This window comes from Netta rufina (assembly GCF_964035555.1).
Source record: "Netta rufina genome assembly, chromosome: 2".
NCBI classification, from domain to species: Eukaryota; Metazoa; Chordata; class Aves; order Anseriformes; family Anatidae; genus Netta; species Netta rufina.
The window spans coordinates 141,180,896-141,205,074 of record NC_140124.1 but is presented as its reverse complement, the minus strand read 5'-3'; positions in this window follow the sequence as shown (position 1 = coordinate 141,205,074).

The window sequence follows — 24,179 nt, the reverse complement described above, 5'->3', positions numbered from 1 at the left end:
TCTTCGTGGATAGTGAGGGCCACATCCTGCACCCCATCCCCTTCCACCACCTCAGGGTACTGGGTATCCAGAGAACAACTGGTATTGCCGCTAAAGACTGAGGCAAAGAAGGCATTGAGCACCTCCGCCTTTTCCTCATCTCTTGTAACTAAGTTTCCCCCCGCATCCAGTAAAGGATGGAGATTCTCCTTAGTCCTCCTTTTTGTGTTGATGTATTTATAAAAACGTTTTTTGTTATCTTTAACGGCAGTAGCCAGATTGAGCTCCAGATGAGCTTTGGCCTTCCTAATTTTGTCCCTGCACAGCCTCGCTACATCCTTATAGTCCTCCCTAGTGACCTGCCCACTTTTCCAAAGATTATAAACCCTCTTTTTTCTCCTAAGATCAAGCCACAATTCTCTGTTGAGCCAGGCTGGTCTTCTTCCCTGCCAGCTCGTCTTTGGGCATGTGGGGACAGACCGCTCCTGAGCCATTAAGATTTCCCTCTTGAAGAGCGCCCAGCCTTCCTGGACCCCTCTGCCCTTCAGAACCGCCTCCCAAGGGACTCCACCAACCAGTGTCCTGAGCAGCTCAAAGTCAGCCCTCCGAAAGTCCAATACAGGGGTTTTACTGGTCCCCTTCCTGGACTCGCCAAGAATAGAGAACTCCACCATTTCGTGGTCACTCTGCCCAAGACAGCTCCCGACAATCACATCCTCCACCAGTCCTTCTCTGTTTGTGAAGAGAAGGTCTAGCGGGGCACCACCCCTGGTAGGTTCACTAACCAGCTGCATCAGGAAGCTATCTTCCACGCTCTCCAGAAACCTCCTAGACTGCTTTCTCAGGGCTGTGTTGTGCTTCCAGGATATGTCAGGGAAGTTGAAGTCCCCCACGAGTACAAGAGCTGACGATTTCGCAACTTCTGTCAGCTGCCTGTAGAACTCCTCATCCGTCTCCTCATCCTGGTTCGGCGGTCTATAGCAGACCCCGACCAGGACACTAGCCTTGTTGTCCCTGCCGATCCTAACCCAAAGGGACTCGACCTTGTCATTCCCAGCCTCGAGTTCCACAACATCAAAAGATTCTCTAATATAGAGAGCAACACCACCACCCCTTCTGTGCTGCCTGTCCCTTCTAAAGAGCTTATAGCCAGGCATTGCAGTACTCCAGTCATGAGACTGGTCCCACCACGTCTCCATGATGGCAACCAAGTCGTAGCCTGCCTGCTGCACGATGGCTTCCAGACCAAGTCGTAGCCTGCCTGCTGCAACAAAACATGATAAATAAATAAATAAAGTTTTCATTTCATCCAGGGGAAAAAAGGAGAAAAAAAAAAAAAGCCAGCCCAAAATGCAAATATTAATTTGCCTTTTCTTTCCAAATAATTACTTTAATAAATAAGTGTCTGAGTTGTATAAAGACCTTCCACAGTTTTTATTGCATGGACTCTGAAATTCCAGCCAGCTTGCAAAGCAGTCCCCAGCTCTTTCTAGGTCCCCTTTCCACTCATTAGTCTTGTAGTAAAATTTGAGGTAAAAGACTCAAATTTATTTCTTCAGGAGCTCCTACTCTGAGTAATGTGGCTGGTGACCCGGCTGATAAAACACATGTTTTTGGCCTGTTGCCTACCATTAGGCAAATGAGAGAGAGAGAGAGAGAGAGAGATTTAAAGAGAAAGATAGGTAGAGATATTTAAAGAAATGTGAATTTGGGTGCCAAGAGGGGTTGATTGCTAGGCAACTAAAGCCGAGCAGGAAACAATATGAAGCTTCATTAAAAGATGGAGAAAGAATGAAGGAGTAAAATGATTTCCCAGAAATGATATTGTAAGATAGGTGGTGAACTCCCTTATGGGGCTGATGTAAGCTTTGGGATGTAAAGAGCACTAGAAATGATGGGGAGAAAAAATGTTAAAAGACTTGATTAGGGAGTATATACCAATATGTATTCTGGTAGAAAGTCTATTCTCCTGAAGTTATTTTATTTTAAATATCTGATTAATCTGCAGGTTTGGGAAGGGACGGAGAATTGTGTAAAAATGTGTCTAGTGTTTTCACTGCACATTATAGAGCTTATTTATTTCATTATCATGGGGAAAAAAAATGGTTTGCTAATTAACTTTCTTCTTAAAAATTAGGTGATTTTTGAATTCCAGAAAAATCTAGAAATCAAAATGATTTTGCAGACCCTGTAGGTTAAAATATATATTACATGCTCATATTTGAATTGATATAGCTTCTGTATCCATTTCTCTGGAGAATTCAAGAGGATTTCTGCCTCACTGAGACAAGATAGCTCCAAGGATGTAATACATCAGAGCTAAGGACAAACAGGCTGTGATTGCAGACGTGAAAGATATTAACAGATCTACAGAGCTTCTGGCCTGAGGACTAAGAGTGGTTGTAGACTAAAGAGTCCCAAAGATCTGTTTGTTTCCTCAGAGTCAGCCTGAGAGCAGGAACGAAGGAACTGAGCCAAAGAGAAGAGCTGTGGAAAAGCTTTTGAAAGGAAAGAGATCTAAATAAAAGAGAAGATAAAATTTAAAAATTAAAATAAATAAAAATAAGGAAGATGGGACAAGCTTCATTAAAAACATATAATTCTGAGCCATTTACAGCAACCTCCCCAGGAACACTGCTCTGGGCATGCGGCAGGAACCATGACTATTTGCAGTAGCCTTACAGCTCTATCTGGACTAGGAGATACAAAAGGAGGAAACTGGCATATACACAGAAAATGAAGGAGAAGGAAATTAAGGCACCAACAAAGAGAACATGAATAGCTGATTCCTTCACATTGATTTCCTGGACATTTTGGGGTATCTATACGTCCTCAGTTAATTTACACAAGACATATTCCATATGTGGGTTTGTGTGTACGTTTACAAGTCATCTATGTCCAAGCAGCTGGTTAAGAGCAGGTGATGTTAAGAGCAACCAAAATATTGTTATGTGAACAACATCAGAACTGTACTCTCACACAGTTAATAACCTGCCTGATTCTACCAAAAGAAAAAAAAAAATTGTTTTCTGAAGTTTTCTGTGTCAAGTTTCCTTGAGGTGAGGGAAACTTGGCACAGAATGGAAGAACACTTCCAGCCATCAGCATGATGATACAACGGATAGAATAATATTTTTCTTTTTAATTGGGAGATTGATCTTTGGTCATTTCTCTGATGCTATTTCTCTCGTGTTGACGCACTTTGCAGTTTGTGGAATAAATTGTATTTCACTTCTGTGAAAATGATTGAAAGTTTTAACAGCCCATTTAGAGTGGAAGGATGGATTCTGAGGTCAGGATTCATCCCACCTATTTAGTGTACATAGCTAACATAGGGAGAACAGAGCAATGCCAAGGGGAAATTCAAGTCTGTTGTGTTGCCAAAAACCCAATGATTTTCCAGCTTGGCATTGTCAACAAAGGGTCCTACATCGGTTAGACTTCTGACTTAGCATCCTCAAGTTAAGTGTCAAAAGTCAGGCTGAAATCTGGGGATCAGTCTGAGTTTTACTTTTTTAGAGACCAATGAGTACTAATTTGAGCAGAGTAAATATTTCCTATGTACATAAAATAATCTAATATATATATAATAATTAATAAAAATATAATATAGATACTCCATGAATATAAAATAATGATGATGGGTTAGAAAATCTTTTCCTTTCATTAACCACTGCTCCTGGCAATACTTTCAAAGTAATGAAAGTGAAAATTTGAATTCAAATTTCCACATCTCTTCAAGGTTTTTCACTTGTCTGGTATGGCAAATTATGTTTTTTCCTGAAAGCTTAATTTATGCTAAGTTACCATGGGCTTGTTATAAATGAAGTCTCAGCTCAATCTGAATTTAGTAATATTTATAAAAGGTATAAAAGGCAAGTAAACAGCGCTGGGTGTGCGGGGAGTCTATGCCCCACCAACACGCACACACGAACATCAAACATTCTAAATATATAGAACATCGCTTTTACATACTAAACCCGAGTATGCCTATACATATGTACACTCAGAAAAGGTAACAAACAATACTTTAAATTCCATGACTTACTAAACTGGAGTACGCCTATACATATATACAATCAGAAAAGGTAACAAACAATACTTTAAGTTCCATGACTTAACAGTCTCCATTTTCCATTCCTTTTCTTAATTACAAACAAGTCTCCATTTTCAATTCCTTTTGAACAATATGTCTTGCCTTAAGTTGTCAAGCAACTCGGTCTCAGGGCCTTATGTATCCCGTTCTTCCCGAATTGAAGAAAAGCATATCCATCTCCTTTTCAACGCAAGTAGGGCCTGAGTCAAAAGGCACATCCAGGTCACCAGGGGGCATAACAGCAAAAGCCCTCAATGGTAGTAGCGGTGGGGGGGCCGATGGCGTAGCAGTCAGATCTGTAAACGAGCCCGCAGCTCCCTCACTGTCTGGCAAACCACACGTGTTGGACTGTGGCCCCACATGGCTCTTTAAGGCCTCAGAGACTGCTTGCCAGATGCTCAGCAATCCCACCGCTACCTTGTCGTTTTTAGTTGCAGAGTCCCACACCTTGACCTCAGTTTGGTCCCATATTTCAGGATCATAAACTGTCTGATTGTTAATGAGGAGAATAAGCTGTAAGGTTACCAGGACAGTGTTTGTTTCTAAGGACGTATGATTCCCCATAATGCACAGCTGCTTACCAGCGAGGGACAGTTGTGTGCGCGGCTCCGCTTCTCTCGGCTTGAGCTTCTTTCCAGCTCCGGTGTGCCCATTTCCAGCGACTTTCTGTACAAGCTTCTCTGAGCAGTTTGCTGAGTCTGGCCAAACCTATCTTAATGAGGTGATCAAAGTGCCTGTTCCCGTCCTGGTCTCCGTTCTGCTAGCCTGTTCCTTTTCATTCCTTCTTTCTACTTCTTTATTGATGACATAACTTCATTACATTGTGTTGCCTCCTTTTTTTTTTTTTTTTTTTATTTTATCTTGAGGACAGGCTACCCTCTCATACCTTTCTCCCCACAGCAGTCCTTTTCAAAACAACTTTTCATTGGTCAAACAACTTTGCAAATAACAGCAACAGCAAACACCCAGAAACTTCCATGCCTTAACAGCTGGAGAACAAGAAACCTGAGACTGCATGGAGTCTCCTGAATCACCCTTCTTTGTTCCCTTTACATTCCTGATGGCCTCATTGTTAAGAGTCTGGTGTTATCATCAACCACAGGGCTTTCCGACCCCCATGGCCACACTCCCAAATCTCCCCCTTCTTTATTAATATCAACCATTTTCTTGACGGGAATTACCACTCCATATATAACAGGCTTATTCCTTCTTCAACTCTATGGGAAGAGCAATCAATCAAACAAGCAAAAACCAGGTGTTTTTATCTCCATCTACATATGGGATGATGTGATGAATGATAATTCAAGTACCTTGTACGAAGTCACAGAGAAAGTACGTAGCAAACTTGGGACACAAAGCCAAAATATCCATATCTTAAGTCCAAAGCCCTATGAAGTTTTGTTTTCTTTTTGGTTTGTTTGTTTGTTTGTTTGTTTTTAACAGTCATATTTCCATAATGATTCTAGGTATTAGGAAAAGGAAGCTAAGGCTTTAATAATGATATTAACAATGTAACTTATATATTATACTTTTCAAGTATTATTTCATGACAGGAATTGCAAGAAGGTATTCTCATGGCCAGTCTTGCAGTCAGTATGTGTAAAATGTGCAGCTGGGAAGCTCTGCAGGTGCTTCACATTCATACAGCTTTGTGTTTCATCTGCATGCTCAGGTTATTATGAATTATGAACATTTTATATTTTGTGAGTGTTTACAACCTCAAGGTTCAACAGGTTCATCAGGCCACCTTGTTCAGTATAAAACAGACCAGTACTTACCCGGTCATTGACAGATCATTACCATTCATTATATGTACCTTTCTAGCTGCAGAGAACATTTCAACTAATGTCCTAATGAGAAACCTCAGGAGAGAATAATGCATATTCCATCCTTGCTGGTCTTTGTCATGTTTTCATATTTCTTAACTCTAAATATGAGATTTTTGAACACGTTAAATGCTTACAAGATAAAGGAGGAGTATGGGGAGTTTTCTCATTAATATATACTCGAACATTTATTTGATTTCCTGGATATTGAATAAAGATTGTCAAATATTTATAAAAGTTAATGAAATGGGTAGACCAAACACAGCATAATACTCTAATCCTCCATCCTGACATTGCACTAATTAGATTTATTATAATTATTGCAAAATTTAAATGCTTGGCAAAGAACACATTCCAAATGTCACCAGATTTGACACAGATTTCAATCCATGTCTATTCACATAGATTTGCATTTCTGTAGACCTCATTCATTACTGTAAAATCTATATCGAGATGATAAATAAAGCTGCTATAAGAGACACATACCTACCAGCTGAGCTTTGCAGAAACCTTGCCATTAGCACAGGTAGTATAACAAAGCAGGACTGAGGACCCTAATGTTATAATCCAGCTGAAAGTGATTACATAATATGCACTTATACTATATTTTCAGCAGTAGATATATTTCATATACTAAAATAACTATAGAGTATATGTATTACTACACAGTATAGCATATTTTACTTTACAGTATATTTTAGTTGTAATTGATATTAATTTGAAAGCTTTTTCTTTCCATGTCATGTCCTATGATTCCTTATGACATTTGATTACTCAGTATTGTATTGGAAGTATATATAACCTTCAAAGTTATAAACTAAAATGTTTTGCTGTATTGAGCAAAACAGAATAAGAGGGGGATATCTCTTCATTTCTTTATTTTTTTTTAATATTTTCTTTTATCCCACTTACTACTGAGCATAATAATAGCTTTAATTTCTATTACACTTTTGCTCCAATAATTTAAGACATTGTCATTAACATGATGGCTTTTTTTTTTTTTTTTTCTTTTTTTTTTTTTTATTCCTGTTTTTTAGACACTGGAAAACCAGGGTAACATCACTGAACTTGAACAGCATAAAATACTTGCAACACAGTTACATAGTTACATTGCATACAGGGCAAAACTGACTTTCTAACTGTTCTCATACATTGCTCATTGTGAAGAAGAGATAAAATTCACAGCTCCTTAGCTCACACTCTCAATGAAATGACATCAAAGACAACAGTCTTAATGACTGCTGAAGACATTGTTACCCACAAATTGTACTTCATTGTACATCTTACAGATGAAGACACAGATGAAGACTATTTGTATTTCTTGCTAGAGATCCAACCCATTGGACTCCAAGCATATATTTCTGTGTAGTTACATATCAGCACAACATTTGAGTGGTATTTACATGTGATCCATATATTTGCACAGTACTGAAAGGTCAGAGACTTTGTGGATACACAACTCTTGCCAAAAGGATTTTGAGAGCAGAGGTCAGTTCAGGTGATGTTATAATATGATTTTCTTGCTGCTAGGAAATTTACTTATTAAAGTGAATATTGACTGTGCATCTGTGCTCACAGCCTGCAGCGATATCAACTAAAGAAGCCAAGTGATCAAAAACATAAGTCTGTGCCTGGCAAAAGCAGCAAATGTTGATGATATAAAATAAAGCCCAGTTCTACAAGTTGAAAGTGCCCGTAGCTCGTGTCAGAACATGTAACTCTGATTTTCACAATTTTAACACTGAAAGGCTACAGAGATGCTTACAGATGTGTAAGGCTACAGAGGATGAAAAGAATTGATTCTCTCCCCCTCACACCATCTCCAGTAATCCCAGTATATTCTATCTCCCACAGAATGTGCTTCATACTGTTCTTTGGTACTTTGTATCCCTTTGCTGGCTTTCCTCACATCAAAGAAATGGTTAAATGCATGGTATTAATAGCCATTCTTTCAAGAGATTTTATTTATAATCACATTAAATATTCTCTACCTTACCTCCTGCACCATTAGTTCAAGACTGTTACTGCTGGTTTATTTCAGAAGGGAGGTGAGTATGAAAGGAAATGGGGAATAAATTCTATGGTGGTGACTGGGCAGCAGTTTGTCTCCAAATTTCCCCATACCTGGGGGCAACAAACAGTTCCAGCAGTCTCTGTCTGATGCCCTGCCATTGCCTAATGATCAATATAGTCATCCCAACAGACAGCTGAGGCACAGCTTCCTTTTTGTTTAATGATGAGCCGCGTTGTAATTAACACATCTCTCTCTCCATGTTCCCAATGGCTTCCGTTTTCTCTTATTCCCTTTATATATATATATATATATATATATATATATTTTATTTTATTTATATGAGTATATATATATATATATATATATATATATATATATATATATATGTACTCATGGTCACCCCGTATTATGTAGCTTAGTAACTCTCACAAGTCAGGCTTTTACAAGTCAAGTTTACAGCTCGTCTTTGGCCACTTTTCAATACAGCTTTTGGTCTTTAAGATTTTGCTTCCTCTTCAGATCTTTTTTTTCTCACCCCCCACATTGTCTCACCTTCTCCCCATTTTTCACTCACTGTTTAGAATCTCTTTATTAGTAGAAATCTCCTTTCAGCATTTACATAACTTGTTAGCATTTGGGCTTGTTTTTTTTTAAATATATTCCCTTGTTGAAACAGCTTTTTCAGTTTTCAAGCTTCTCAGTTAAAAATACTCCAGGCGTGACCTGGAGGTAGCATTAATTCCTACAGCCCTAAAGAAATAATTTAAAGAAGGGGAATAGTGAAATAAATAAATACATCTCCCTAAATCCATCTTCCTTTTCAGGAAAGAGGAACTCCATGAAATTTACATCATTCTGGAAAACAAACAAACAAACAAAAAAAACCAATCAATCTGCATTTCAATTACAAGAAACCCCTCTCCCTGCCTCCCCTCCCCCCCCCCCAAAAAAAAAAAAGCTCCCTTTTTCTTTTTTTTTTTTTTGACTCATCTCATAAGGTACACAAATTAAGTGTACTACAAAAAAAAAAAAAAAAAAAGTGACATGAAATTGCTATTCCTGATAAATTGCTTTTGTCTTCCTTTTGTTTTAATATGAAAAAAACATTATATATTTAAAGACAAAAATTGAAACTGTGTTTGTAACCATAGAAACTACCTTTAGTTACAAGTAAAACAAATTTAAAACTATTCTGCATAAAGTCCAAAAATATCTCAAGCTACTAGTGTGCAAATATGAAAAATAATGAATGTAATTCTATCTTTAAATAAACTGAATTGGGAAGGTAATCACTGTCCTTAAAAGACTTGTCTTACAACGTGCAAATCTTTCCTTAATCTTTTTGCAACAACAGACACACAAATACCTGTCTTCTCATTTTCACCCTACCACATGGCAGAAATTAAACATCCCAAAGTCAGAGCATCTGACATTTAACAAAAGACATCCTTCAGGTTGTGAGATATGTTCATCTGATTCGTGTCATTATGGAACAGTGCTAGGGCTGCATGGTATGATGAATGTGACCTTCTGTCTTACAGACCCTTGTATAACCACAAGTCTAAGAAAAACAGAGTGGTTAATATATATAATTCTTGTATCTTGCAAAGGAATGTTTTAGTAATTTGTGTCAATACAGAGCTTGAAGGGAAATGTATTTGTAGGCTTTTCCTTGAAGTCTCTGATATCTGGGGGGTTTCAGAATAACTGCTAACTATTATGACTATTGCATGGGACACTATGCAAGTCTCTGATATCTGGCCAGGAGATTAAGGAGATGGGGAGAGCTGAAGATCAACTAAAAGACAAAGCTTGCAGGGGACGCTGCACAAGTCTCTGACATCCAGCCAAGATGGACAAAGGAGAAGGACAAGAGGGAGGAAGACTATGAGCCTTCAGCACGAGAGACCCCCAGAGACCCCCAGAGGGACCACCGGAGACTGATATGCATGCTGCAGTAGGAGGGTTTGGATTCCGGAAACTAATTATAATAACCCTGTGTTTTTTTAGAAGTATTAATGAATATGTATCAGCCTAGGAGCATAAAATTCAGCTGCTTGATGTAACTGGTGTGCGTCTTGGAGCAGAGACTCCTGGCGCACCCCGCACTGTTTGCTTACCTCTATTCCTTTAATAAATTGTAAACTTTGATTATAGTCCTATTTTGAAGACTGAGCCATTTATTACAAGGTTCTTCACCCTTGACACCCACTGCTACTTTGAATTTAATGCTTGATTTTTCTCCTTCTTTATATTATAGTGGACACTAATGGTAGAAGGTGCAAGTATTCTCTGGCAGAAAAAAAAAAAATATATATATATATATAACACAGATCTAATAATCAATTATCTAAGTGCCATGGAGCCAATGTCATGGCTCACAAGAACAAATAAATATTTAAAATATCCCCCTTTCATTTACACTCTTCTGCCCCAATAATTCATTCACTTAACACTGAGTTTCTCTGTTTAACTGTTGAATAATTTGTATTTTTCTTACATTGGTATTATCTTTTTCTTCAGTCGCTGTGTTTTTTTATACCTTTATTTCATATTTTCTTAATTCATGTGATTTAGGTACTAAAACAGATGGGAGCTAATGGCAATAAGCATCAGAAAGCCTGGGAGCAATTTCCCTGAAAGAGAAGATTAAAATGTGGGATCTAAGGCTTCACCAGACACTAAGGCTTCATCAGCCTTACCTTCTAAGCAGTAGACCTGTGCAAAAAGAGTGATGCTGTATGCCTGGAAAGAGTACGTCATCCATTTGTCCAGCCAGCTCATCCAAATTTCTCTGTAGACCACTGTGCTTCAAATCGTGTTCCTCATGGAGCACTATGCTTTGTGCTTGCCTACAGGCAACGAGCTACACTCTTACAATGCAGAGAGTGGGAGTTGTGCCATTGGCAACAAAAGATGCTAAGTCTTCAGACAGTATATCAGCATTACAGAGAAATAAAATGCTGAAATGCTGTTTCTTCTCTCCATGTTTGTTTTTTTTTTTTTTATTTTATTTTTTTTTTTTGAGCTATGTAAGCTCCAATAGCTGCTACCCGTTTTAACATTAATGGAACTAATCTTCCTCATTTATAGTTAATCAGGGGGGATCAGCCAAGTATTAACATGACTGAAAGTCTCACTAATGCTCATGTAAATACAATTTAATGTCTTTGTGGGATAGACCTAAACTGCTATGTGCAGTATTTGAGCAGGGAACCTCAAAGGCATTCACCTTCCAGAATTCTTTGCTCCCCATGAAGTCTGAAAATTCCACTTTTGATGCCCCAGATACTCATAAACAGAGTGAGAAATGTCAAAACTTTGGACAGAGATGGGTAAAGTTTGCATTTTATCCAAAGTCAGTTAGACATCTTCTAAGGAATAGCATGAAATCTCAGAGGGTTCATAGGGTAAGTGGACCACAGGCGGAGCAGATGGAGAGGATACAAAACTTTCAGAGAAACCTAAGCCAATTAGAAAGTAGGAAAGGAGGTAGTGGAAAAGGTCACGATGTATCTGTATGGAGCATTAACGTAGATGATCACTGCCTGCTAGTATACATAATGCAGCTTCCCAGCTTCTGGACCTGCTTGTGTCTAATCTTAGGGTTGAGCTGTTCTAGGTTTCCTCCAAGGTGAAAGCTGTCACAATAGCTGGATAGGCGGGCCCAAAGAGTCGTGGTAAATGGAGTCAAATCCAGTTGGAGGCCAGTCACTAGTGGCGTTCCCCAGGGCTCGGTGCTGGGACCAGTCATCTTTAATATCTTCATCAATGATCTGGACGAGGACATTGAGTGCACCCTCAGTAAATTCGCAGATGACACCAAGTTAGGTGCGTGTGTCGATCTGCTCGAGGGTAGGAAGGCTCTGCAGGAGGATCTGGATAGGCTGCACCGATGGGCTGAGGTCAACTGCATGAAGTTTAACAAGGCCAAGTGCCGGGTCCTGCACCTGGGGCGCAATAACCCCAAGCAGAGCTACAGGCTGGGAGAGGAATGGTTGGAAAGCTACCTGGCAGAGAAGGACCTGGGAGTATTGGTTGATAGTTGGCTGAATATGAGCCAGCAGTGTGCTCAGGTGGCCAAGAAGGCCAACAGCATCCTGGCTTGTATAAGAAGCAGTGTGGCCAGCAGGTCTAGGGAAGTGATCGTCCCCCTGTACTCAGCTCTGGTGAGGCCGCACCTCGAGTACTGTGTTCAGTTTTGGGCCCCTCGCTACAAGAAGGACATCGAGGTGTTCGAGCAGGTCCAGAGAAGGGCGACGAAGCTGGTGAGGGGCCTGGAGAACAAGTCCTACAAGGAGCGGCTGAGGGAGCTGGGCTTGTTCAGCCTGGAGAAAAGGAGGCTCAGGGGTGACCTTATCGCTCTTTACAGGTACCTTAAAGGAGGCTGTAGCGAGGTGGGGGTTGGTCTGTTCTCCCACGTGCCTGGTGACAGGACGAGGGGAAATTGGCTAAAGTTGCACCAGGGGAGTTTTAGGTTGGATGTTAGGAAGAACTTCTTTACCAAAAGAGTTGTTAGGCATTGGAACAGGCTGCCCAGGGAAGTGGTGGAGTCACCATCCGTGGAGGTCTTTAAAAGACGTTTAGATGTAGAGCTTAGGGATATGGTTTAGTGGGGACTGCTAGCGTTAGGTCAGAGGTTGGACTCGATGATCTAGAGGTCTCTTCCAACCTAGAAATTCTGTGATTCTGTGATAGTTAAGTGTATTTAGAGGAAATGACAGAAAGGACATTGGAGAGATATCTAAACAGAAATGTCTTTTGTCTAACTCTTCATTAAATTTGAACATATTTTTTCTAAATTTGTCAAATGTACTGTAAAATATGTCTTATGTCAAAACATTCATTAAATAGTTTCAATTGAGATAGAAAGAAGACTCATCTCTCACACCCTAAGTCATTAAAAATAAAAGAGAGACATGGAAAATGAGCCCCTATAGAAGCATAAATTCTTAGTTTTTATCTGAATTCCCAAATTATAAAATTAATCTAGTATGCTAAAAAAAAGGGGGGGGGGGAGAGAGATGAAGTGTGGGGGTGTTTTTAAAGTACTGCATAAAATGTACTTCATTAAAGCATTAATATTAGGGATGGTATCCATTCTTATTAGTTAGGATTAAAAACCAGGTATTTTACTGGGTTATAGTCTTACTTTAATAAGTAACTTTAGATTTTAGATTAGATTTTGCTTTTTCCTCTTTCTTTCTGCACCTTTTCACACCAGAGCAACCACTTGTAAACTATTAATCTTGTCTTTGAATAAAAGCCAGATATCCAAGAGATAGTGATGAAACATTAATCTTCAAATGCTCAAGTGGAACATTGTACTTGTGAATTTTACTTCTTATTAATAAGCATAGTACAGGAGTAGTCCTGTAGCTTCAGGAGTGACTGAGAACAGCAAACATCTCCTTCCCACAGCACAAACAAAGATGAGTGCAGAAGTGCTGCAGGTTTTGCAGTCTTGCCCCAAACTGACTGGCTGTGCAGAAGCACAGAGAGGGCAGGAAGAAGCAAGGCAAAACCAGAAGAAACAGAAGAGGAGAAGGAAGAAAGGCAAGCACATAGGCAGGCAGAAGATCCATTACTACTCATTTCTTAGTAGAAGAATAGGAGAATCTTCCAGACCTCTTGCTCCCAGACCCAAGGGGAAGGTAACTGATGTCCACAGAAGTATCTGCGCTGCTTGGCACTTCATTCCACTGTATTGTGGAGCTGTACCATTATCTTGAAGCATACTTTCTCAAGGGGAGTGTTTCTTGTTGTTCTTGTCTTTGATGTAGCTAAAATGAAAACATCAGTGTTAAGATATCATTATTTAACTAATTTTTTTTTTTTTTTTTTTTTGTACAATAATGTCTTTTTCTTCCATTACCCACTGAGGTTAAAGAAACTGAAATATTATAAAGTGGTCAGCCTCGTCATTCAGTAGTATGCATAACTGAAACAGTCATGTTCAAATGGTGGATTAATCTATTGTTCATATGACAGTCTAACTCCCAAGACACATTGGATTTAGGGAATTGCACTTACTTCTGAAGTAAAGCATACTGTTTATGTTCCTGCTACTGTTTTTATTTGTCTTTGTTTTCTGTTTTTTCTTCAAAATTCTGTTTCACAAATTTTCATAGGATCAACATTTCACAGCTTTGTTTAAAGAAAAATAGAGTAAAGCTGAACAGCCTCCAGCAAAAATATTTTGTTGGTTTTGTTTTTCCACTTTTCCTTTTTCTCAGTCTTAAAAAGCTAACCGCTCATTGTCTTTCTGTTTTGCAACATTGCAATCAACTCCTACTATCAATATTAACACTTGAAAAATCAGATGAAGAAGACTACATGTGATTAGATTGCCTAGACATCAGCACTCATGCTATCTGAGATTCCCTAGAGCCTCCAAAACATTTGCATCAGGAAAGCAAAACACAGGATACCCAGGTAATATGCCTTCTTCTACAGGCTTACCTGTAGAAAAGGTGAGTGATTTGAGAGAACCTTGAGCAGCATTCCTTTTTATGTTTTTATACAAGTGAAGCATATCCACAGTCACGTATTTACTTTTGATTGAATTGGTAAACGTAAAATGCATATCCTCTGCAAATGTTGCTTCTGGCTTCTTATTTCTGGACTGAAGACAGGACTATGTCTTCTGTTTAGCCACACCTCAAAGGCACCAATCTTTAAGTGACTCTGGAAAGATTAAAATATACAGGAACCAATATTGGGAGCACCTTTGGAGAGCTTATTTTTTGGTAAAAATTGAAACTTTCCATAGGAATGCACCGAATTGAGGGAAGAGCCATTTCCAAAGATTTTAAGATCTACAATTTATATGGAGATTCAAGTCAGAACTGGACACATTGTTTTCTGGCTGCAAAGAAGTGATGCAAGTTGTGCCCTCACTCACTGTTATTGGTAACAAACAAACAAAAAAAGGAAACAGTGTTGGTTTAATTTCCATGTGAGAAGGCAAAAAATATAATAAATATTCTTAAGCAGTGGTTAAATACCTCCCTGTCCAGAAGTCCCCAGAAATCCCTGATTTCTGAATCCTACTCACACTTTGAAGCACATTCACATCAAGCTTTATTGGAAGAAATTGTTGGCTTTCTACTCAGAGAAATTTAATAAGGGAAAATTAGTTTAAAAACAAAAAGCAGCAAGTCAGTTTCTTCTGAACAATGTGTATAACGAACATCACATTTAAATATTCATTGGCAAACTTTTATATGTCAGCCTTAGTGTTGCTAATTTAATCTTACACAATTCAAAATTAATGGATAAATAAATAAACCTAAATTCCTTAGACAAAAAAAGAATGTATGTTGCTAATACCTTATAGAGTATCTTATTAAAAAAAATGTATATAACACTGATTAAAAAATGTGGCTACAGGCAAATAAATAAAAACTGTTTTGGCAATAGTGAAAGTTCTGTTTATGTTTAATGAAATTTATTTTATTTTTGTAATGAGGAATGGTAATAAGACATTTTTTTCCTCTTCTTTTCATGCACATAAAGCTGAGTGAATCAGAAAATGCATTCATATGCATTTTTAGGGTTGATCTCCATAACCATGTATCTTTCAGGATCAAAACAATGGAAGAGAAAGACTGTATTTTTTACTCTGTTTCAGCATTTTCATAAATTGCACACTGTGGATCTCTATTTTCAGATCCAATTCTTCCTGCTTCTGTGGAATGTATTAGCTTCTTGTTTATTGATCTTCATATTTGTTACATCCTTAAAAGAACCATAAAAAATGTAAAGATTCTCTTACTTCACTTCAGTGATGATCTGTGAGATCTTTTCATTCTGCAGTGGAAAGCACTCACTTCTGGAGTATGCATAAAAGAGGCATAGGAAGCACCAACACACAGGATTAAACTTTTATAGAGGCTATCAGGTTTGCAGGTTTTCACATCTTGCCAGTATTGGAGACTGACTTTAAGATAGCATGCAATTATTTCAACCCCAAGTAATCCTCTCTATTCACATCTGAAAGCAATGGAGCCCTTTTGTAAATTTTGGAATGGCTCCATTTGAATAACTGCAAATCTTTTGCCTGTTTCCAGATGAAATACAAAGCAACTACCACTTAGATAGAATCTGAACATGTGCTATGGAAATGCCAAATTAATTAATTAAATGCCACACCAAAGGTGCAATAAAAGTTCTAAGTGCTTTATATAAATAACAGCCCCTAGGAAATTACAGCTGTTAAATTAGCTACAACCTTTGCTTGAATTATATAGCCCTGATCTTCAGTTTTTAATTAAGTTTTTCCTTGTGCAATAATTTTCAATATGCTTCTGTTGAATTCAAGAACCAGTTGAAATACTGTACAAAGAACAAATGTAATTTAAATCAGAAGATTGAGGGTACATAACTCAAACAAAGGCTATTCTCTGGATAGTACAAAGAGTAAGATGACTTGGTAAACCAGACTCTTTCAAACAAAATGTTTTTTAAATGCAAATTCATGTACCTAGGAATAAGGAATACCTGCAAAATTAGCAACAACATCCTGGAATCAGTGAATGCAGAGACATGTTAGTACTTAAATGTAAAACCATCAGAACATAAACTTCTTGGATTCTGTTCTGAAAAAAAAAGGGGTTAATGCCAATTCAATCTCCATATTCATCTCTTGTAGCCTCAGGCCTTTTGTCTGTTGTTTCCAAAATATAGGGTTTGTCTCTGAGTCATTATTCAGGCAGTGCCAGGAGACAGGTATCTCCAGAAAGTAATGGAGATGTTCAGAGTTGTTACCCACAGTCTTTATCTTTCCCTATTAATTACTGAACTCCTAGCTTCAGCACATCAATTACATTGCCTAAAACAAGTCAGATAAATCCGAGCCCATGTCTTTAACAGTGGGGCTCATCATTAGCCAAGGAGCCTGCCATATAAAATGGTTGATATTCAATATGGTATCTTCAGAGTAAAGTGGGCTGTTTTCAAAAGATGCACCTAGAAACAAGTTACATATTGGGCAAGGAGGAGTTATTGAACTCACTGCAGAGCTGAGGGATGTTGTATGGCCTGCGGCATACAGCTGATCAAATCCTTGATGACCTATGAAGCAGTAAAGTGTGATCAAAATGGTGTGGCTTTGTTAAAATCCTTCTTTGCTTGTGCTGGCTAGCACTTTAGGCACCAGTCCAGTGCTGTGTTATGTCCTGCCCTAGCAATGTCCTTTCTCCTACACACCAGTCAAAGTCACATGTCATTTCTGAGGAATATCCAGACCTAGAAAATACTAGCTTAAAACTATGATGGTTTTACAATTGTATGTCTCCTTGAAAACATAAATTTGAGTTAGAAATCTTCTGCTTTATTCTGACTGGCACCAGCCCCTGCCCTGCTGCTGTGTGTCATCTCTGTGGTGAGCTGCAGTGTCTGTGTGACAATGCACAGGACTGAGAGACAAGAACAACCTTTTTATATCTCCTTTGGGAATACCATCCTACCAGCACTGTGTTTAAGGCAATGCTAAGAAATTTGACCAAGCACTCCTTCTTATGTAGGTTTTTACAACATTGCAGTTCAAATTCATGTATTTTAAACTGGATTTATCTTGGAATTTCAGTTGTATAACAACCTTTCTTCCTAATTTTAGGATTAAATTATTTTCCTATTTCATGGGCTTCTCTAATTGTTACCATATTGTTATCATGAATTGTTACCAGGAATAATGATAGAAATCAGTCACCCTAAGCTCATTCCCATCCCCAAGAACTTATCAAGGACTTAGTCAAGAACTAATAACAACCTACGTACAGTTAGTATAACGAGTTTGGTTTGTTTGTTTGTTTGTTTGTTTTGTTTATTTTGTTTGTGTTTTTGTTTTGTTGTTGTTGTTGTTGTTGTTTTGTTTGTTTTGTTTTTGTTTTTTTTTTTTTTTTTGTTTTTGTTTTTGTTTTTGTTTTCCAGTATGCTTTTACCATTCAGCTAAAAGTATAACACAAGGTTCACTGAAAGATGTATTGCACAATGAATCATGACAAACTGCAACCAAAGCATCTGGTAAAGCAGATTCTACCTTTTAAGGAAGAGAATTGTTTTTACTAGTCAGTTAAGCTGGGATAAGACTCTTGGTCTAAAGCAAAGTGAGGTCTGACAGTCTTTCAGCTCAGGAGGGAATAAATGGCTTCTGAGGAGAAAGGCTGATGCAGATTTTAAATCTGTCTGATGGTGTGATTGCAGAGCTCTGATGGAAGCTTTTTACCGGTGAACTCCTTGGTGAAAAATCTCTGTTCATGCTTTAGATGCATCTTGAAATATATGACAAGCACAAAGCTATAGCTCTTTGTCAGAAGGGAGGAAGTCAACAGAATGAGGGAGAGGAGACTGTTGTGATATAGACCTATGATAAGTAGTCCTGTATGTTTATGACTGTTTTTAAGTGGTTTGAATGCCACAAATTAACTATTATATTTAGATTTTATCCAATTGTAGTAAGCAAAAAAAAAAAAAAAAAAAAAAAAAAGTCTTAAATTTTGAATGCTAACAATCAACAGATAATTGGGTGTACATCTGTCTGCAGGTCAGTGCTTGAAAGTGAACTTTTGCACTCCCAAGCATAAGCCTGCTAACTTCTAGATACAACAGGTGTTGCCTGGTTCTAAATTTTGTAAATTATTGGACAAAACAAGAGACATGAGACAGAAGCATGAGTTAGGAGGCTGATCATGCATTTTGCTTCTGCACTGTGACTACTTGGACTGGGAAAACCTATGGGCTTGGGCTGAAATCAGCACTCCTGAAAAGAGAACACATCTCAGAAAGAATTTCCATAGTGGTGAGAATGCTGGTTGAAGAAAAGATCCTGGAAGTTGGGGAAGATCCTCAAGGTAGCAGAGAAGCATCAAGACAAATGCAGGAGGAAATCCCAGGACCTTGTCCTGTAACACTAGAGGCTGATAAATGCCAGCAGAAGCACAGCACAATCCAACACATCTTTGGCCATGGCATTCACTGGCCAGCAGTGACCTTCTCTGCTGGGAAGAGAAGCCAAGAAATACTGAATATAAAGCTAGGGCTCAATGAATGAGTGTGACGGAGAATCACATAGAGTACCAGATACACTACAGCCTGCTGTTGCTACTCTGTCTTGCCTATGACAGGTATCCCAGCTGGAGTTAAGTGCAACTTAAATAACAGAATAATAAATGGATAAGTACCTGGAAGATAAACCTAAGCCTATAGAAACCTTAAGATATACCACAGCTTCTCAGTACCTCCTTCCACTATATTCAAAGAGTAACAAAGTGTGTCCCTGTCTGAGATGGATGGGCCAGCCCACACAGGGTGGGGAATGCAGGGCAGCTGTCCTCTGTCAGTGACTCTGAAGGCTGACTCGTATGGTAAAAGACAGTGAAACACAAACCTCAACTCAGAAGGTCAGAGGAATATAAAGGTGCAAACTCTTCCTTTTCTGAATTACTAATAACACTATATCTTTTACACAGCCTTGCATTTATGGGAATATAATATTGCTATTGTAGTTCCTAAAGTATAGCACTAAAGCAAATTACGGACAACCTTTTTTTAGACTGCTTAATGGATCCATTAGGGATACATTTTCTTATCAGAGCTGGATGACAGAACTGCTGGTTGCTGTCATCACAATACCTGCCTTTTGGCCACACTTTTCTCAAACCCTTTGGTCTCTGCAGTCCAAAGCTGGGGGCCAGCTGGCCATGCGGTCACAGGACATTCAGGACTGAGCACGTACAGAAGTGATAGTGAATTCTCAAAGAACCTGGGTGCTGCAGGCAGCCCTAGGAATACCATTTTGATGATGTCCTAAAGCCTCAGCTGTGTATGTCCAACACAGCAGCATGTCTTACAGCTTTGAACTCTGCAGTTTGCTGTTTCTACATGCTTTGATATGCAATGAGGTCATAATATGTGTTTATGACAACAACACTCACTGAGGTGAGGACTGTGATATCAAAGTTGAAATATTTTGACTTCACTGCATGATTAAACATATTCAGGAAAAAAAAAAAAAAAAGAAAAGAAAAAAAAAATATATACAGGACTATCACAAATCTTTAAAGCGTATTTCTCTCATAAAGGTAAAGGTTACCTCTACTATGTTGCCGCTGGAAATGTTCTGCCAGGTTGCTATAGCAACCCCTGCTATGTAAATTAGCAAAAGCCTTATCACAAGATTTTTAGATTGTTGGATTTAGAAAAAAAAAAAAAAAAAAAAAAGGAGTAAGAGTTGGAGTGAAAAATAAGCTGGCAGAGCATCTAAAGGGACCAACTAGTAGTTAGTCGTGGTCCACCAGCAACTAGATGCTAAATGATTTTTTAAACTACTGCCCTAAAATGTCCATCATGTGTGGAGAACTACAGTTTCCAACATGATTTTATTTTCCCTTTATACAGCCTGTACTGGAAAAGGTGGTGGCACTTTGAATGAAGAAATTCCCTTCTAGGCTTAAAGCTAGTTTAGATAACCCACTTATGCCACAGAGAAGGGCACAGCATCTGCAAACTTAAGACACTTAAGAAACTAAGAGACCAAACGAGGAACCATAGAAGAGATATACCTAATTCTAAGAGTATCCCTAAGCTGCTGAATCTCCTGAACTTATGAAAATCACTGGAAGGTCATTTTTAGCACTCTGTTCTGCTTACAGATTGCTGATTAGAATACCAATCTGAATGTCAGGGGAGTCATTTTCTAATCAGCCTCTCCATTTCAAAATGGACCACACATTTCTGAATTTTCAGTGTCTGATCCAAAGTCTGGCATGTGCTGACTTTAGTAGGTTTTGGATTACTCTCTAGTGTGTTTAGAGATGATCAGTTACTTTAAAGAGAGTGATGACCTACTGGGTCAGAGATCCCAAGCCTATTAGCTTTTCTCAGTGAAATTATTAGGTGTACAGATGGCATACGGCAAATGCCATATACTTGCTTCCAAAAGGGAAACAGACCAGTCAGAAAGATAACATGTTAGGGGAAAAAAAAAAAAAAAAAAAAAAACTTTTCTCTTTTTCTATGTAGAAGCAATATGTCTGTAGTTCCCTGATGGTAATTTTCTATTAGCTGTCACTACAATTGACACCAGGAAATTACACAGCAGTAAATGGAAAAGAATATGGTTTTGGCCCTCATGAATGAGTTAGCAGGTGACATGGGCACCAGGAGTAAAAGGATAGGTGATTCAAAGGACTATCTGTCTGATAATGTGTCTGTTCTATGAAACATTTGAAAACTCTTACATTTAGATCATTTGAGAGCACATTACTGTTTTCCCAATAGAAAATATTTTAGATGGAACACTTATGCTGAACTAGCTCTTTGACAAAAGTCTGTTTTTCATTGAAAATAACCCCTTTAGAGGTATGCTTCTGTGCTTTTGCTGTGAAATAAAAAATATGATGAAAAAAAAATAACATGACGGAGGGGAAAAATGAAATGTAACAACTAATTTTCTAGTGAAATAATTTGAACAAAAACATGTCTTCAATGAGGAATGGGATAGAAAATGAAATCTTTGATATGTATATATCCGTCTTAATGCATGAAAAAACACTCAGACAGAGTTTGGGGTTAGGTCATAATAAATGCTTGGCTGCTTTTTTTTTCAGAGAATTTCATAATGAGTGATTTTATTTTTTTATTATTATTATTATTTGCTTTTTCCATTACCCATTCAGATTTTGTGTAAACAATTTTTACCATGAAATATGGCATGAGGAAACCTGAGATTACTAGGAAAATGCAACAGTCAGTCAACATATAATATCACAATCATATTTAATTCATTAATTTCTATTTATTTTAACTTACATGTTTCATCTGCTTGGTAGAAAGATTGCTTATAACAAAAATCTTTTAGGAAAGGAAAAACTGTATATTCCTGATATTTTAAGCTTAAAAAAAAAAAATCAAATTGATCAGAAAGTCACTAACATTTGTACTGAATCTTAGATTTCACCAATTTTTAAAAATTGAAATTAAATTGAAGTACTCTTTTATTCTGATTTAGATAAGAAAAGGATAAGACTGTATAGAAAATAAATGAGATGAGACATTTTTATTTGGTATCTGATGAGAAATTCTAATTTTTCAGCCTACTCCTTTGTTTGTATACCAGACTACCATAATAAGGAAGGAGAGGGGAATAATTCAAAATTGAAGTTTTTTAAGGAGAAAGTAAACAGAAGATATTCACTTTCTTTTCTACGAGACATGCAATATAGAGAGCAACATTTTCCACTAGACACTTGGAGGAAAGGGGTGGACTTAGATGCTTCAAATCTTTGTCAAGTTACTTGAGCTATTTAAACAATGTCCCAGCATGGAGGGCTTTGATGTTAGGAAGACCAATCCAGAAAAAAATGGTGGGAAAATTGGGAGTGAGTATCAAAATCAAATTTCTCAGGCAGCAAGATGAGTAGAAGACTGGAGAGCTTTGAGATTTTGTGTGGCCCATCAGAACAATACCAGCATAGAGATGACTAGCATCATAAACCATGAAAATCACGTTTCTGACCACACATATACTAGGTTTATATTTCAGTCAGCAGATGACGTTGTTCACTTTCTATGCCTTCCATGAAATCATCAATGTTCTCTGATGACATATGGTACTAGTAAGCCAAATGACAGACCAGAAAAAACAGATCATCTGATTTCAGGAGAATGACTTGTCAATGTGAACCAGACGCCATCCCAGGCTTTCAGTGACAGACTGCAACTTTCTGGGTATCCTCCTGGACATCAAGAATCCTAAAGGTAGAAGCCAATATGTGTTTGACATTACTAATCTCATAAAGCTTGGAGTGTGCTCCACTGAATATTCAGATATTGAAGTGAACTTTCATTATTTTTCCATGTAAACCTGGACTGCTCCAAAGCTTCTAAAGCATTTCTTTATGATTTGTGGTACAGTTTTGGTGCCAGTCACACTGGAGCTCTGTCCAGGGACGATTTTTAGGCTCACTGTATCTCACTTTAATATCACAAGTTCTTGCATGTTTCCTCTATTTCCCCATCTATGTCACTGCATAAGTAATTCACCTCACAGCTCACGTAACTACTCTCTATCTCATTGCAAATTCTCATAAGAGGAAATTGTGGCTGTATTGGGTTTACATGGCAAGGTTTTGGTAGCAGGGGGCTGCAGGGCCTCTGTGAGCAGAGCCCAGAAGCTGCACCATGTCAGAGAAGAGCCAGCTCCAGCCTGCTCCAAAAGGGATCTGCTCCTGGCCAGAGCTGAGCCAGTCAGTGATGCTGCTTGTGGCTTTGTGAGAGATTTCAGAAAGGGAAAAAACTGCTGTGCAACAGCAGCTGGGAGAGAAAAGAGTGAGAAACATCACTGCAGCCCCCAAGGCCCATGCAGAAGGAGGGAAGGAGGTGTTCCAGGCATGCAGCAGCAGTTCCCCTGAGGCCTCTGGAGAGGCCCCTGGTGGAGCAGGCTGTCCCCCTGCAGCCCCTGGGTCCCACATGGAGCAGATCTCCACGCTGCAGCCCGTGAAGGAGCCCCCGGTGGAGCAGGTGGATGTGGCCTGGAGGAGGCTGCCGCCCATGGAGAGTCCCTGCAGGAGCAGGTCCATGCAGCAGGGGGGCAGGAGGTGCTCCAGGCATGCAGCAGTTCTCCTGCGGCCTGTGGAGCAGGCTGTCCCCCTGCAGCCCATGGGTCCCACATGGAGCAGATCTCCATGCTGCAGCCCATGGAGGAGCCCCCGGTGGAGCAGGTGGATGTGGCCTGGAGGAGGCTGCGGCCCATGGAGAGCCCCTGCAGGAGCAGGCCCCGGGCCAGAGCTGCAGCCCGTGGAGAGTATGTACAAACAAGTGATGCACAATGCAATTGCTCACCACCCGCTGACCGATGCCCAGCCTAACCCCGAGCAGTCCGGCCCCCTCCCCCCGGCTAGCCACCCCTATATATTGTTTAGCATGACGTCAGATGGTATGGAATACCCCTTTGGCTAGTTTGGGTCACCTGTCCTGGGTCTGTCCCCTCCCAGCTCTTACTGCACCCCCCAGCCTGCCCGTTGGCAGGACAGAGCAAAGGCTGAGATGTCCTTGGCTTAGTATAAGCACTGCTCTGCAACAATTAAAGCATCGGGGTGTTATCAGCACTCTTCTCATTCTAAGCCAAAACACAGCATTCCACCAGCTACTAGGAAGAAAATTAATCCTGTGCTAACTGAAACCAGGACACCCACACAGGAGCAGGGGGGCTGGGGGAAGCTGCCGCCCATGCAGGACCCATTCTGGATCGGTTTGCTTCTGA